The 18,641-nt window shown below is 33.2% G+C and overlaps 1 protein-coding gene across 3 annotated transcripts in view; it reads left to right on the top strand.

Annotated features, from left to right (window-relative positions):
* Nucleotides 1-18,641, top strand: part of SCN9A (sodium voltage-gated channel alpha subunit 9) — a 162,074-nt gene that overhangs the window by 41,762 nt on the left and 101,671 nt on the right. The window lies entirely within an intron of this gene.

Genomic DNA, 18,641 nt, shown 5'->3' with positions numbered 1-18,641 from the left:
ATTGAGATACTAAAATCTAATATATCAAAAAAAATCTAATATATCCAAGGAACACCTACTTATCAACCATAAAAGACAAAAATCACAACAGAAAAATTGGAAAAAGGGTAAGAACAAAGAATTTACATGAGAAGAAACTCAGCAAATAGGCATACAAGAAGTGCTCAGCATTATTGTAGACCAGAGCAATGCGAATTCAACAGAAATAGGTGATTTTTGATCTCTAGATCTTGTAAAAGAAAAAATTTTGAGAGAAATCCTCCTTGGGAAGATGATATTGTAAATGTACAAGTGAATAATGCCAAGGATTGGTGAGGATGTAGAGATGTAGAACCTTTGAGTACTCTGGTGGAAGAATAGAAAAGTCAAGTCATTCTGGAGAGGAATGTGGTACTGCTTAGTTCAATTAAATATATATGTACCCTAGGACCCAGGAGTTAGCTCCCAGGTAACAATTTCCCAGTAATTCTTATATAGCTCCATAAAGGGACACATGCAGAGTTGTTCAGGACTGTTATTTTGTGCTGGTGACAGGTGAGTTTACTGAGAAAGGAGGAGCCTTAACAATGTATTCACATGGTTAGCTATTTTGGTAAGATTTACAAAAGTAAGATATTGTAACTATTACCATAATTTCCCTCTTATTAAGTAGTGTTAAGAGTATGGCTACAGGCATATCTGGTTTGCAACAAAGTGGAGTTCAGTTGGAGATACATTTAATGGGGATTCAGTGGGATGTATTTATGTGGTTTGTAGTCACTTCCGTGTACATTTATCATGCACATTCTTAGAAAAACACTAAGTATATAGAACAGATGCCATGCACAGGATTTCCTTTAATCTTGATGGAGAAGAAAAAACTCTCTTCCCAGTATCTGAAACTGTGATTACTTGGTATTTTTCAATAGTTGCATTTTTTTCTTATTGCATTTTCTTATTGCATTTTATAGACATATTTAATTTTTTTTTAAATTTATTTATGATAGTCACAGAGAGAGAGAGAGAGAGGCAGAGACACAGGCTGAGGAAGAAGCAGGCTCCATGCACCGGGAGCCTGATGTGGGATTCGATCCCGGGTCTCCAGGATCGCGCCCTGGGCCAAAGGCAGGCGCCAAACCGTTGCGCCACCCAGGGATCCCTATAGACATATTTAAACACAAATTCCAAACTTGCAATTTTCTTTTATGTACTGTACCTGTTACAAAGCTTTCCAAGCTACACAAATTAGGTACAATGTAATTCTAAGATGGACCTTTAAAGATTTTGTTGAGAAAACCAAATATCAATGAAGTCCAAGACTCAATCATGAATGTGATAAAGCAAAAAATGACAGTTTAGCTACAGTTTGGAAAGTGTATAAAAGTATTTTAAGTTTAAAATTGCAAATTATGAATTATTGAACATATAATATATATATATATTACACATACAAAAAGCACTTTTTTGTTATCTTTAACTTTTTTTGTATTAAAATACTGAGAGAATTCAGATACAAGATTAGTGGTATATAAAAAAGTATAAAAGGCAAGGACATGAATAAATTATATTAACATTGAGCAATGAAATATAACAAAATGTTTTGTTATCTCAGAAGCAAAAGTGAGAAACAGTATTTCACTAAAAGGAAGAAGGGTATTTCTTAAAGATATATTAAATAGATTATTGGTGTTTGGTAATCCGGTTAAAGAAGAAGAGTGAATCATAAATATGTTGAGGACAAAAGATTTAAATTTTATGTTGGTTCAAAAAAAATAAAAAATAAATAAATTTTATGTTGGTTTGCCATGAAATATCCAATGCATGAGATAACACAGAACTCATTATACATCACTATATTGAGGACATTGATGACAAAGTGGTTAGAAAGTAGTTAATTCAAAGTATTTAAGATAAACCATTGAACTAGGATATTTGAAATCCTGTTATTTTATAGCTCATCTATGAAAGGAACTAAATGGAGGCATTCTCAAATTTGACAATATTTTTAAAAATTTATATGCTTTACCAATAATGAGTTGTAGAGATCAAAGAACTTTGCCCAACTATCAGTAATAAATACATACACATTCCTATATTTCAACTAGTTATGTTAAAGGAAAGATAAGTGTGCCTCTATTCCCTGTATTTACAAAACCCATTGCCCTATGAAGAGATAACCAGAGCATGAAGCCAAACATGGAGGAAAAGTATTAAGTGTGCTAAGGAGTTAAATTTTGGAACTTGTGTTTGTGATATTGGTTAGTTTTTTTAAAAAATGGAAATCCATTTAATTTCTGAACTCACTTTTAATAAATATGCACTTTTATATCTAACTTTTATTTGTAATATGCATTTTGTTCTCAACCCCCCCCCCCCCCCAGTAAAATGTTGTGTAAGCTATGGGCCATATGGATCTGTCTCTGGGTTTCGGGAAGGATGGGGGGGGGGTCTAGATGGCACCCGGGTGTTCTAAGAGCAAAGAGGTAGCATATCTGATAATATATGTTGGAACATTATGCAGTAGTTAGAAATACAGATTAGAATTATTTATAGTAACATGGATAGATCTTTAAAACCATAGTGCTTAGTTATAAAAATAAAATGAGTCATATGACATGAAATTTATGTAAATTTAAGATATAACATCCAAGATAATATTAAATTTTTAAGAAAACATAGTGCAAAGATGTATAGTAAACATGCTAGGATGGTTGCCTAACAATGAGAATGAGAAGATGCTAAAGTAGCAGGGAATGGAATGCGGCTGATGAAGGAAAAGAATAATAATTATGATAGGCTTCGTATGGCCAATGATGATAATTGTCTGTGCTCTGGGGAGTTTAACTCCAAACCTGAGCTTAAAAAAAAAAAATGTTAGGATGAAGGAACTTTGGTTGATATTATCTCCAATATAGTTAAATCATGATTTAATCTCTACAAGCTATGTGCAAACATTTTAAATCTTAAATTACACTAGTTTAGATAAATCTAGGAATGGAATGTAAACAGTTTGTGAAGTTACACATTTCAAATTCCATGGAAGTACAAAGTCAAAGATAATTTTTTTATTGTTTAGAAAAGCTGAGAGTGGTGAAGACAAGAAAGCAGGGATAAACCTAGAAGATGACAAAGACAGCTTCCGGACCACACCAAGCAGTTAGTTAATAAATAATCTTATGAATGAAGAGTGTCAAGGGAGAGGATTTATCAAGGATGTGAGTCATAGTACAGATCAGCTGGCTTCTACTCATCTTCTCTCTCTGACCTAAATCTTCCCTCCGAAGCCCAAGTCTGATGCCGTTCTTGTATATTCTCATTACTTTTGAATGATAGGGGGATTGCATTTGTTTATTTGTCTTTATTTCCCAATAGACCAGGGGTCCCAGAGGACAAGCACCAAGGCTGCCTAATTTGTATCTTTGTCCCCAGGACCTGGCATAGTGTCTGGCACTTAGTAATCATTTTTAAAATATTTGTTGAGGAGTCGATTAAGTAGAATTAGTATTAAAAGGATGTTAGCATCACATGATTTCACACATATAGCAGTCATTATTTGTACCTTCTACTGAGGGATGATCTTAAAATTAGGATTACCTTCATTTTGATTTAGTAATTAGAAAGTAATAATATTTAGGTCTTCTTGTTTTACTCTTTTATAGCTTAATAAAGAGAAATTTACAAGCATATTCCATTAATACTGCTAGCAATTAATATGATGGCATTTAAAAATAAATTTTAGGGATGCCTGGGTGGCTCAGCAGTTGAGCGTTTGCCTTCGGCTCAGGGTGTGATCCCGGAGTCCCAGGATCGAGTCCCACATCGGGCTCCCTGCATGGAGCCTGCTCCTCCCTCTGCCTGTGTCTCTGCCTCTCTCTGTATGTCTCTCATGAATAAATAAAATCTTTAAAAAATAAAAATAAATAAATAAAAATAAAAATGCATTTTAATACACATAGTAGTATTACAATAATTCAACTGATTATTTCAGTTATTATTGCAACTGGTTGTTTAAAATTTATTCTCTAATTTTCAGTTAGTGAAGAATCTTTCAAAATAAGACTACTTGGGAAAAAAAAGTAATATCTTACAATGGTATACTCCAAGAGTCTTCATGGACAGTATTTTCTACCAAAGAGAAAAATTCCATCTGCTTTTTAAAAAAATCTGAGAATAATGACTTCTTAATAAAACCAGTCAAATATTGTAGACAAAATAATTGAAAATCAAATAAGATTAAAGGAAATCTAGTTTGTATATACAAATTGATGAATTTAAGAAAATATACAAGCTGGAATTCACTTATGCATTTTATTCTACATAGTCTTAAAATCCATATGATATTATTAATGCTTTGTATAGTCCTTGTTCTCTTTTGTGGAGTAAATTTTTTTTATATACACAGACATACCCATTCTGATACTCATTTCTTTCTGTGCTTCCATTCTTCTGCTTTTAGGATCTTTTCATTCTGCCTGAAATGTTTCTTTAATGTATATTTAGTGCAGTGATGAATTCTCTATTTGCCTTTTCTTAAAAAAATTTTTTTAATTTCACATTTGTCTTTTTAAACTTTTCATGAGATACAGTATACTTTAATAAAAATACATATATCCTAAATGTGTAGTCCAATGAATGCTCCAAACTAAACAAACCATGCAAGCAGCACTGGGATAAAAACATAGAGTTCCCTCACTCTAGGAGGATATTTTTACTCCCTTTAGTATTCTGAATTTTCAGAATATCATCAGAATAATATATGTAATATATTATCATCAGACTATATTATCATATTGTCAGAAAATTGTCAAGTGGCATGTGTACTTTCTTCCAAGCACAATTACAAGCTAAGGATACTCAGCTCCTTAGGATTTCATAATTTTAGAAGTTCCTAGAGACATCTAATTCTAATAGTTAAGTAAAACTATTTATGGGCTGTAGTTAAAGGGTGACACAGATAAGCGCACCTGGCCCACTTTGTCAGGGAAAGCCCCTAATACTGTGAGAAATAACTGAGTTAGCAGGGCTTGGGGGCTTGGGGACAGTTACCTGGGTTCAGATCAGCTTTCTAGAGAAATGGACTGGATAAATTTATCATGAAGATATGCACTTAATTGATAAGGTTGTACTGTATTTAACTGTTTACTTCTGATGACATTATAAGAAACTATATAAAGTTAAAAGCAAATGGAGATATTATATTGAGGAAATAAGAGTGTGTGTAGATGCATAAAGGCTGTCTTAATTCCAGTCTATTTACTGCCTACTTAAATGTAAAAATTTTGGTTAACTTTGAAATATCAGGTAACAGAGCAAATAATATGGCCATCACCTAAATTCTTGAGTATGATGGATTATAATCATTGGTTTTACCGCACCTACACTGGGCAAAGGGTAAGGTAAAATGTTAGTGATAGAACAGTCAGCAATTTGAAAATTGATAGTTTTCTAAAATGATAAACTGATATTCACAAAGTATTGGAGGGTTTCCCAAAATCAGAGCTAAAAATTGTGTATTTATTTTGACCAAAATAAGACAAATTTCAAGACAGCCCTTTTATTGCAGATTAAATGCAATGCCAAGCAGTAATTGGATATGATTCATGGTGCTTCCAGCCTTTAGCCCAAAGTTGGGAATCTTGTTTTTGAGGTTCCCAGCTCTGCAACTCACTAGGATGCCGTTTAATCAAGATACAGGATTTCCCAACACTAATATGTCACTATGACTAAATCCTAAGAATTTTTCTTAAAGATTTGTTTATTTATTTTAGGCAGAGAGAGAGAGAGAAAAAAAAAACATGCATGAGGGGAGGGGCAGAGGGAGAGGGAGAGAGAAATCTCCAGCAAACTCTCCACCAAGCGCAGTGCTGGACATGGGGCTTGATCCCAGGACCCTGAGATCATGACCGGAGCTGAAAAGAGGGGAATGTTTAACTGACTACACCACTCAGGAGCCCCAAATCCTAAGAATTTAAGATTTAAGGTTTAAGTTCTATTTATGTTTATTTTAGTACTTCTGTGCAGCCATAAAATCTGTCTTTCAGAAAAGCAGACGGTAACTGGGGCATACCTTGATAAAGAATTATGGTCAAGACAATTAGTTTTGGGGCACCTGGGTGGCTCAGTAGTTGAGCATCTGCCTTTGGCTCAGGTTGTGATGACAGGGTCCTGGGATCCAGTCCCGCATTGGGCTCCCCACAGGGAGCCTTTTCTCCCTCTCCCTGTGTCTCTGCCTCTCACTCTGTGATTCTCATGAATAAATAAATACATAATCTTAAAAAAATACAATTAGTTTCATATGCTCCCTTAAAAAGATGTATTACAAAGCAGAACCAGGATTTTAGATCCTATTTGGTAAGTTCTCCTAGGATCTCTCAAAACAAGATGTATATATATCTAGACTGCTCCAGAACAGTCCCAGATTATACCTGTTATCTTGATGTCCAATGTGATGTAGCATTTATTCTTGATAAAAAAAATCTTATTTCGCAACGTAAATGCTAGGGTCATCCTGCTAAGGATAGAACCAGACTGTCAAGTGTATTTTTTCAGAGCCAAGGTCTATCTCTCTCTGATTTCCTCCAGTGATACTGTCAAGTGTTCAAATCTCAGTAAAATGAAAAACTATTGAGAGATTTTTTTTTAATTACAATTCAGAGAGCAGATAGGAGTGGACTCAAACCTGGTTTAATTATTATCTTTTCCCTATATTCTAGATTGAGTTTTCTAAAGCAGTGTTCATTTTCTTATGCAATTAGGTGAGCAACTGGATGACTAAAGGGCACTTCCTCTTGTCGTCAGATGTGTCAGCTTTATCTTCCTTTTTGTTAACATAGAGGATTTGTATGATCTTGATATTCTTTTCCTGCACTGAGGCTGGAAAGACTCATTCTGGAAGTTTTTCAGTTCTCATGGAAGAGAGTACAGATCGTAATAGTTCATATTGGAAGTGAACATTGCCTTTTCCATCTCTCCTGATGATGTCATTCTTTTTTATCATGGCATTTTAGATTTTAGGAATGGAAAAATTGTGACATATAGTCATTGAATTAATAGGAGTTTTTAAAATGCCAGGTGACCAAAGGGGCCTTCATGGATATCGGAAATGGTTAAATGTACCCCTGGCAGCCATAGTGGAGTCAGTCATCTGTTGCCTTGTTTTGGTCATGTTATCAAGAGTTCACACATCAGTAAAAGAATTTCTGAGTCAATTGCTTTCTTTCATTTCAGTGTTACACTGCAGTTCTTAAAGTAACACAAAAATCAAAACAGAACCTTTGTATCTTAATAGAATCATGAAGATTAATACATAATAAAGTTAATTTAACAACTTAAAAAATAGTTTTTGTGTTTAACACTACCAGGTAAGTTAAATTACCATTTTTCTAAAAGAGAATGCACACAGAATCCCTTGCAGATTTATTTTTTGGCCTACTTAGTCATAATGACTCTCAAGTATAATTAGGACTCAGACATTGTGACTCCAGTCTATTTCTATGTTTTTAAGTTGTAAGCTCATTCCTTACCCAAGAGAACACATTTATAGAAAATTATCCTCCCAAGCATAATAACTTTAAAAAGTTGATCAGCATTTCTAATGGACCTCTTATTGATCAAAGTGTTGTTATTTTGTACTGTGTAAAATACTATTTTTATATATTAATTATAACCCATTTTAATTATACTGTTAATCACTTAGGTACATTATAAATAATGGCAATATATTTACTTCAAATTTGCTGGAACGTTGTTAACTTTACATAATATTAGTATATTCTATATCTGTGATTTCTATTTTTACATGTACTTTTTATCTTGAAATAGATTTATGGAATAATGGTGCAGACATTATGGAAAGTTCTGAAGGAGTCCCTACCCAATTCCCCTGTATTAAGACATACATTAGTATGGTGCAGTTGTCACAAGTAATAAAACCATAATGATACATTATTATTATTAACTAATGTCCTTAATGCAGATTTCCTCAGTTTTTCCTCCCTATCCTTTTTTTTTTTCCTACTCCAAGATTACATTGCATTTAACCATCATTATCTCCTTAGGCATCATTAGGATGAGGCAATTTCTCAGACTTACCTTGTTTTTGATGACCTTGACAATTTGAAGTAACATTGGTTAAGGTATTTTGTAGAATGTCCCTGAATTGGAATTTTTCTGATTCTTTTTATCATTAGATCAAAATTATGGGTTTTGGGGAGAAAGGCTATACAAAGAAAGTAGCATTCTCATCATATCAAGGGAACATATTATTGTTGAACATATACTGAGTCTGGGTGGCTTAGTTGGTTAAATGTCCCACTCTTGATTTTGGCTCAGGTCATGATTTCAGAGTCTTGAGATCAAGCCCTGGGTTGGGCTCTATGCTCAACCCACAGTCTGCTTAGTATTCTCTCTCTCCCTCTTCCTCTGCTCCTACCGCCCGCCCCCACTCATGCGTGCTCAATAAATAAATAAATAAATTTTAAAAATCTTCAAAAAGAAAAGGGAACATATTATCAACATGAGTTATCACTGCTGATGTTAGTTATGATTTATTTTACAGTGCTTTTGAAAAATGCTCATGTATAGATTCTGTGGTGCCTTGAGAATACTTTAAAAATTAATAGTACTCCAGCCAAGATCTTACCTATGGGAAAATATCACTCTTTATTTCAAGAGAAGTGACATTTTCAAAGCAGTTTTTCATTTGACAACAGTCAGCATCAATAAAATATTCTATTTTACTTATTTTTACATTGGTCCACCGTCTTAAATAATTTAGATAGGACCTAATTTGATTCAGATTTTGACAGCTCTTCAAAATGGTTTATTGAACCAATTTTAATTTTATATCCATAGAATTTAAGTTATCTATAGGTAAGAGACTCAGAGAAATCTAAAGAGTCTGAGATTATGATAGAGTCATATATATGTAATTATTCTACTTAAAATATGGAAATATCCTATCTTAATCTCTCTAATCACAGTTACACAAGAAATTAAAATATTACTTGCTTTCTATAAGGAATGTTGAAAGTTTTCAATTTACTGCTAAAAGAATTCTATGGGAAATATTTTTAAGAGAATAATTAGTCCCATTCTTTAAATGTAGATTTCATATGTAAGACAAAGTATGCCAATAATAATCATTACCAAAGCATAATTCATATTGCAAAAGTATATGGACATAATACATATCCTATCTGAACCACAATGGAGTTGACACTGTGACATTAATGAATCAATTGGGAACTGCAATTTAGTGTTCCAGTATTAGGTACCTGCCATGGAGCCACTGGGACCTTTGCCAGCATAAGATAATGGGCACAGGCCACATTTTCTCCTTTCAGTCATTTAGGTAAGAATTGCTTTTGGGGTTCACTAAAGTGATTTCTGGGAGATTCCCAATTTGGTTTCTAAGTATGTAGGGGAACCCCATCCCCAGTCTCCCTCCCAGGGGCTGTCCCTATGTAGAAGATTTCATAGGACCCTGAGGACTAACGGAATCCCCGAAAGCAGCTTCCTGGAAGCTGCTCTTGATATTTGATTCCAGGAAGATAGTTTCCAGAGCAATAGTCTGTTCTGAGTCATAGCAGGCATCCAGAGACCCTAAAACTCTAGAGACATTACCTGTGATATTTCTTGCTTGAAGGAAGGGATCATTCTTGTAGTCTGACTCCATTCAGGATATTTAAATGCTTCTTAGAAGATGAACCAAGTAGAAGAATTCATTTCCTTTTGAGCTTATTCAGAAATATCAATTCAATTAAAGAAAAAAAATCTTACTCATATGTCTATTGAGCCCATAACTGGTCTAATTAAAAAAATATTTTCAAGTTTTCATATAAAGTTCAAGGCAACAAAAATAAATTAATGGGAATTTCATCAAATAAAGGAAATGCAGCAGCAATCCAAACCTCTGAGTGATTGGTATTTATTCTAGGGTTGTTGCGATGTCTAACATTACATTTTACAAGTAACTGGTTTTAAATGGTCCAATGATTTTAGGCTCAGAGTGGGTGCATGAGTTGGACATCCAAGGTCACATACATAGCTAGTAAATGGTAAATCCAAGATTTATTTTTTTTATTTATTTTTTTTATTTTTTATTTATTTATGATAGTCACAGAGAGAGAGAGAGAGGCAGAGACACAGGCGGAGGGAGAAGCAGGCTCCATGCACCGGGAGCCTGATGTGGGATTCGATCCCGGGTCTCCAGGATCGCGCCCTGGGCCAAAGGCAGGCGCCAAACCGCTGCGCCACCCAGGGATCCCAAATCCAAGATTTAAACTCCAGGCTTTCTACCTCTAGAACTTACACTTGAATCATTATTCTAGACCAAAACTCTGCTTATATTATATTAGAATTCTGTGGGAATATATATATATATATATATATATATATATATATTTCATGTTTAAAAGGCTAGTAATTCCTATAAATTGAATTATCCTCAAGATTAATGGAATTAATAGATCTTAATTATAGATGCATGATGAAATTGTTCAAAACAAGGAATTCAAGTGGAAGGACAAGTTAATATTATTAACAACACTACTTTTTTCATGATAACAATTTGCAAAACTCTCTTCTAAGTACTTTACACACACTTAACCATCCCAGTCCTAGCCACTCTTTGAGGCAGTGATATTAATAAAATACCGTTTTTCAAAGTAGGAAACTGAAATTCAAAAAGTTAAGTCATCTGAACAGGGTCAATAGCTATAAAAGGTAGAACAGGGATTGTGATGTTCAGGTCAAGATGATTATTTATCTGTGAGCTACTGGAACCAGTTTGGATTTTTCTGTATTGAATACCAATGTACTTCATGGTGTATGTTAACTATTCCTGAAGGATTTTATCTACTTTACATTTTGGAAATTAAGCCATATTTCCAATGTCTTGCAGAAACTCAAATTTATACATAAACCACATCTTCTTTATCCATTCATCTTTCGACGGGCACTGAGGTGGACACTTGACGGGATGAGCACTGGGTGTTTTTCTGTATGTTGGTAAATTAAACACCAATAAAAGTTAATTAATAAAAAAAAAAATAAATAAATAAATAAATAAATAAATAAGCCTACATAAAAAAAAAAAAAAAAAGAAACTCAAATTTAAAAAGAAACTAGAAACTCATTTTTAAAAAGTGTATACATTCCTAAATAATATTCATAAAGTAATAAATACATACCTTTCATTCTTATGTTGAGAAAATAAACATGTTTCTTTTAATATCTTTTTCTTTTTTGCAATGTTGTCATTTATTCCTGAAAAAAATTGAGGTATAATTGGTATGTAATATGTAACTTTCAGGTGTATAACAGAATGATTTGGTATCTGTATACACTGCGAAATTATCACTACAATAAGTAGTTACCATCTGACATCATACATAGTAAAAATTTTTTCTTTTTTTTCTTCTTCTGTTGAGGACTTTGAAGGTTGACTCTCAGCAACTTTCAAATATTCAATACAGTATTATTGACTATAGGCACCACGGAAGATTGACTTTTAAAAAAATACTTAAAAAAACTAGATGCAGCTCTTAGTTATTTTACAGTTTTACAGTTTTTTTTCTTTTTTCTTTTTCTTTTTTTTTTTGTCGTTGTTGTTTTGAAAGACATTTTATTATCAGTGTTCCATTCCGTTTACTCAAGGCACTGGATGAGATGGCAGCTCAAGCAGAGAAGCTGGAGACAAACCCCACCCTCCTGGGAGGGCCAAAAACGCCTGCTGAACTCAGGGGGCCACGCTGGAGGGCTCTGGGGAGCAGAGGGGAGGGCACTCCAGCCAGCCCTCACGGGCCCTGACTCACTGGGAGAAGGTCCTTCCCTCCCACCCTCAGAGGCCCAATTTTTGTTAGCAGCAAGTTATCTGAGGTCACATAAGAGGTGACCAGTTTGAAGGATGAGTGAGTGTTAAGGGCATTATAGCAAGGAGTATCCCATGCCTCAAAGGAAAGTAGAATAAAGGATATAAAAATGGGGTTTCCAAGCCTAATAGGGATAAAGGAATGTGAGCAACAAGAGGGATGCTTAAAATGTTGAGAAATAATAAAATAAATAAATAAATAAATAAATAAATAAATAAATGTTGAGAATTGAAACTAAAAATTAACATGATGAATTTGCTTTGCTCTTTCATTGTCTTGGATTTTAGAGCTGTGAGTATACTAAGGGACAGAGGATATTTTTGTTAATCTCACATCCCTTGGTTTATCATCTTCCTTCAGTGCTTCAGCATCGTTTCTCATTATTCTTTGTGTTTCTTCATTCAACTTTTCTTTCTTTAATGGAGCCTAACAGATTCAGAGTTCAAATATGTGGTGCTTTTCTCTTTTTAAAATTTTTTATTTAAATTCAATTTAGTTAACATAGACTATATCATTAGTTTCAGGGGTAGGATTTAGGGATTCATTAGTTGTATATAATACCTAGTGCTCATTCCATCACATACCCTCCTTAATCCCCATCACTTAGTTACCCCATCCCTCCTCACTTCCCCTACAGCAACCCTTAGTTTGTTTCCTAGAGTTAAGTGTCTTTTATGGTTTGCCTCCTCAATTTTGATCTTATTTTTCTTTCCCTTCCCTTATGTTCTTCTGTTTTGTTTCTTTAATTCCACATGAGTAAAATCATATGATAACTGTCTTTCTCTGACTTATTTCGCTTAGCATAATACCATCTAGCTCCATCCACGTGATTGCCAACAGCAAGATTTCATTATTTTTGATGGCTGAGTAATATTCCCATGTGTATATGTGTGTGTGTAATATTCCCGTGTGTGTGTCCTTTCAATTTTAAAATGGAAATTTTAAACTTTGATGTTTTACATTCTAACTCTTCAAATAAAACAAAATCCAAAAAGTTTTTGTGCACCTTAAATTAAATTTGCTTTCTCTTACTAAGTAATAAAACCTGGTTACTAAGTTGTATTCATCAGATGTTTTCACTTTAGTGCATTTGTTGGTTTAAAGTGGTTCTTAAAAGGAGGTTCATATCTATCATTTATGTTTTTTTAAAAGTAGAAAAGTGGGACGCCTGCGTGGCTCAGCAGTTGAGCATCTGCCTTTGGCTCAGAGCGTGATCCTGGGAGTTCCAGGTTCGAGTTCCATGTCGGGCTCCCTGCATAGAGCCTGCTTCTCCCTCTGCCTGTGTCTCTGCCTCTATGTCTCTTGTGAATAAATAAATAAATAAATATTTTTTTTTAAGTAGAAAAGCTTAGATCCTCCCACTAGAAGTTTGTTTCAGCAAACTTACTGGGTAAGCCCTGGCAGTTGCTTTTTATTTTTATTTTTTTTTTAAGTTACATGGTTGATTCTTTTATACATTGTGGTTTAGAATCACAGTGGAGTATACCTTTACTTTGACATATGCATTTCAGGCAGCAATAGGGACAAGCTGCCTCTTACTATTACCTAACATAAGTGAAAAGAGCTTTTAAAACATAGTCTTTAAGAAAATAGTAGGAAATAATACTTATTAATTCCACACTATGGGTTCTTGGTATAACATAATACCGATTTCTAAACCTAATTATGGAAGAATTGGCATCAGATTCAGTGATACTTGATATTATTGAAAATCACACATTTAGCAAGCCAGCCATAGGTGGCACCTAAAAAAGCATTCCATATTCATTTAAGAGAGAAAGTAGAAGATGCATTCCTTACCCTGTGGGATTTTGCAGTGTGACATATTAAGACTTTGAAAGAGTTATTAACAAAATAAATTTCAAATTATTTCCAATTTACCCTATTATATAAATAATGGGTCTAATACAGAGATTTTTTTCAAAACCTTGTCTTTATTATTGGAGTACTAAATTTTCACTAGAATGATCTTTTTAATTGAACCTCTTTCATGCTTTTCAGCCGGATGACTCTTGATTAAGTTTCCTATATCATTTCTTGTATTTTCTTTCTTCCATTTGCTGCTCCCTTTTTTGAAACTGATGCCAGGACTTCCTAAATAATTCCACATCTCCTAAATTTTGTTTTGATTTTTCCCTTGTTCTACTGTATTGACACAAATCTAAAGTACAGAACACTGAATTTTTTTTCATACGTATGTACCTGTGTGACCATCACACAGATCAGCCCTCACACACCTGAGAATTCTCACTTGTACCCCTCCTGGTGAAGTACCTGTGGAAAATAACTAAAATTCTGACTTCTTTTTAGCACATACTCTATTGAATTTTTTATTTTGACAATTATGCCTCCAGTTACCAAGAATTTTTATTGTTTTCAGTTCCTTTTTTTTCTAATAACCTGTTCTTTTCACTAAGAGCTTATCTTCTCAAATTTCTCTGAAAATACTAATTTTAACCTTTTATTTATTAACCTATGTTTGCTAAATGTTTCCTTTCTTCTAGAGTTAGGAGTATGGTCTGTTCATCTCAGTCTTTCAATTTTATATTTGATAGGCCTTGATTACCAATTCATCCTTAATTATCTATTAATATTTATGAATGAAAGACTATGTTGCTGTTTAGGGTTGCTTCTGCCTTTGTGTAGGTCTGTTTCCCAAACAAATCCTGCCTTGTTGGGGGGAATACCTGCAAGCTTTGTGTATGTGGCTGTGTGGTGTGTGTATGTCTGGTAGGCTAAATTTTAGGATATGGGTAAGGAAAGGCAAGAAGAGTCCACCTTCAGAAAAAATCCTAAGTAATCTACCAAAATATCAGGGGTAATAAGAGTAAATTTAGCAAAGCCACGGGATACTAAACTAGGTTCAATTTTACCATTTTTGCATCAAACAATTGTTCCATTGTTATTCAAAACAGTGTTTCCAAACTGTCTTCTGAAAAACAGGAGAAATTAACATGTGAAATACAAAGAGTTCTGTACCAGTTTGAGGTTACCCTTAGGAAATAAGTGAGGAGTGAAGATAATTGAGTTGAGAATGGTGAAAGGGCTTCAACTATAACTGAATATTTTTATTTCTTCAAAAAACAAAAAGTTAAAGATCCAAAGCAAATATGGGAAACTGTTAAAGTTTGTTAAATCTATTATTTCCTATACTTTCTGTGTGTTTGAAATATTTCATAATTTATCATTTCTAACATTATCAAAATAAAAGAACCACTAAAAAAGAGTTCTATGATCTAGCAGAGTCAAAGTCGGCCATATATCAACTCTATCAAACTCTTAAATATAAAAAGTCTCTGATAGTTTAGTGGCAGAGAAATTTGTTTGCTTGTTTTCTACTCCAGTATTTTCCAAATTTAGCCCCAGAACTCTTTTATGGTGTATTATTTCATATTGCATGGGCCAGCATTCACAGATACTAGTTTTTTATATGCTGCTTTGTAATTTGTAGCCAATTACTTATCAAAATAATTTGAGGAATTATTCAGTGGAGAATTATATTTAAAATAGAAATAGAAATAAAAATTAAAAAACATGAGAAAAAGGTAGTAAATTAAAAAAAGAAAATCAACAAAGAGCCTATTTTCCCCTTGACTCTACCCTGCTTTTAGGAAAAATGGAAATCAACACTTTAGGGATCTTATGTCAATTAATTCAGAGATTAATGTTTTGGTTTAGCCTGAGGATAAATCCCACTGCCTCACACTTAGATATAAAGGAGGATGTGGAGAAATGTGGCCTGCGACATTGTTGGGTAGATAATCCTTACTCAACTTGTTTTCTGACCTACTTAACCCATGGGCCAACTCTATGACTTCTTTGCTGGATGGGAATATTTTTTTTCTCTAACTCTCTCAGATGAGTGTGTAGGCTGTGGCTTCTGTTAATTTCCTCACTTAGGTAATCCTATATGCTCTCTCTTCTTCAGATTTGTGAAACTCTTTAGTGTCTTCTCTGGTCTTCAGTGACATCATGAAAATTTTCCCTACTCCATCTTTATTTTCATTGCAATGGCTTTCGCCAAGGGGTGAAAAACACATGGGATAGAAGTCATTAATTAGAAATTGAAGGAGTCTTGACTGGAAAAATGTATGAAGAAAAAATAGATGATAGATAGTACATGTATGTGTGCATAGATAAGGGAGTTCAGAATAAATTTTTTATATCTACTTTAACTGTGAGAAATCCTAGATACAGGGATTATACTTTTGGTTTTCAGTAGTTGTGTAAGTATCATCTAATATTGAGGTTAACAGTAGCTGGATAGAATTGTCATGAGAACACCAAAATGTACAATATGTACAATATTCAAAAAATGTAGTCCTAGTAATATTAATAAGTGGAAATATGATACTATTATTTTTCAAAGTTTTAAATTAAAAAATGTTGATTTCATTAAATTTATTAGATTCAAGCCAAATAAATTTAAATGCATCCTTTCAAAGTATTTTTTTGGGCAAAAATGCATGACATCTCCATTATAAAAATTTGAAAAATAAAGAAAAGTATAAAGAAAGTAAAAAAATATAACCCATGATCCTTCAGCTGTGAATAACCTTCATTGACTATATTGAGCACTTAATTTCAGACTTTCTGTACATTTTAAAAATTGAGATGAATATACAGGTATGTGTATGTGTAACACATACATCAGTTACCCATTAGAATATTTTTATAATTCATTAAATAGTTTTTAAAAGTGTTCTTCAAATACCACTCAGTTTTTCATTATATGTTCATTTTTTATTTTATGGAACCCTATTAGGCTTTTAGGTTGATTATAATTTTTCAATATTATGGTAAACATTTGAAGTAAACATCTTCATAAATGTTTGAGGACATCTGAGATTATTGCTTCTGGATAAATCCTAGAAGGGAGGTTATTTAGCAATAAAAATGAATTATCATATTTAAGGGTTTGATAGATATTACAGAATTCTCCTCAAAAAGTTTGGATGCATTATTTATTCCCATCATCAAGATAGGAAGCAGTGACTTCTGTACCCTCCAAACTAGAGGATGATGATGGAATCTGATCTGAGTCTCTTCAGCTTACTTTCCAAGACCATGATTGTAAGCAGATGCTCAGATGCTTAGTGTCTTTCTTCAATTTAGCCTAATCCGGAAAATACCAAGCGTGGTACCACTGACATGAATCACTTGCCAACCCTGCTGTTTATGTATACTTTAGTGAATCAGAACCTGTGTGTGTAGGGTATGCATAAATAGAGAGTGAAAGGAAGAAAAAGAAGGGAAAAAAGAATAAGGATAGTGGAATTGGGGATTGGACATCTGTATTCATGACATCTACTTACCTGAATTTGTCAAATAATTCCTGAAAGGTGTGATACCTCCATTTGAATGTAGGGTATATAAAAATACCAGTTCTTCAACCATCCTTTCTCCAACAGACCAAGTATGTGTATACTGGAAGTCTTTTGAGGAAAGTAATCTTCCCCTCCCCTGTATGATTTCCAGAAGCATTGCGGAGCCTGCAAAACCCAAGTGGAAACTGCACTCACTGCCTTATTTCTCAGATTGAAGTGGTATAGTTTCTACAAGGCTACTAAGGTCTTTTTAAAATACATAGATTTCTGGTAAGGAGATTTCTTATAACTGTGCCCAAATAACTGAGTGGAAAAATCATCCACTTTGTTTTAAATATAATTGAAATTTATTTTGTTTGATATGGCAATAGGAAAAACCTGAAAAAGAATAGTTTTAGCTTCTCCCACTTCTTTTTCTGAATCTTTGTTGTCACTACTGTGATTTGTTTAATTTTTATACTTAGCCCTGGATAATAAAAGAGCAGACCCTGGATTCTCTTAGTTCACTCTCCAGGTTTGGTGATATCATTTACTATACAGCTTTTCAAGTCATTCACAATGGACCAATTTATTACATGTTGGTCATGTTGGTGTGTCCAACTCTGAGGCAATCTTAATGTAAAAAAAAAAAAAAGGATTACTTTTATTTTTTAATGGAGAACTTATGAAGCTATCTTGACTCATTGAAATAATGAGTTTGTTGTTTTAAAATAAGAACTATTATTTTTTATGCTTTTTTGTTTAGAACATTCCAAGATACCGATACATAGGGACTTGACTTTTGTATTTTACTTTTTTCTTTTCTATAAGTTTTGTATATACATATAAGTTATTTAGGGAGGTCATAGTTTGAATGCATACCCTATTTTTTTAATTTTTTAATTGAATTTAAATTTTTAATTTGAATGCATACCCTATTGTGGTTTTTTAAAAAAAAAATTAAATTGAATTTTTAAATTCAAATTTAAATTAAAACACAAATATGTTTTAAATTTCTTTTCTTTGTTATTCCTAACATATTTTCCCTAATTGTTTTTAATTCAAAATGAGAATATATTTTTTTGTGGTTTCTAAAGGGACGTATAATTGTAAGAAAATGTAAAAATGCAAAATAGAATAAAACAATCTTTCCATCACCTCATTTCACAGAAATGAGGTTCCCCAAGAGAGGGGAGCAGAGGTTTGTGAGCAATGTTAATGAGATTAAGACAAGAGGATGAAGTGAGGTGATCAGAGAATCAAGAGAAGCTTGAGAGTAGTAGGAGACTGTTAAAATTCTTACTGTGGTAAATTTTAAATGAGAAAGGTTGATTGAATTGCAGTAAAAATGAATACAGATGAAAAGTAAAGGGAATTGATTTGTTTTTTCATTAAGTTGTCAGTTTTTCACTTTAAAAACTGAGAAGTAAAAAAATAAATAAAAAAATAAAAGCTGGGAAGTGTTAAGTTCAAATTTTTAAAT

The sequence above is a fragment of the Vulpes lagopus genome, chromosome 11 (assembly GCF_018345385.1).
Source record: "Vulpes lagopus strain Blue_001 chromosome 11, ASM1834538v1, whole genome shotgun sequence".
Taxonomy (NCBI): Eukaryota; Metazoa; Chordata; class Mammalia; order Carnivora; family Canidae; genus Vulpes; species Vulpes lagopus.
The sequence above is the reverse complement of the archived record's forward strand: the minus strand, read 5'-3'. Positions and strand labels throughout refer to the sequence as shown.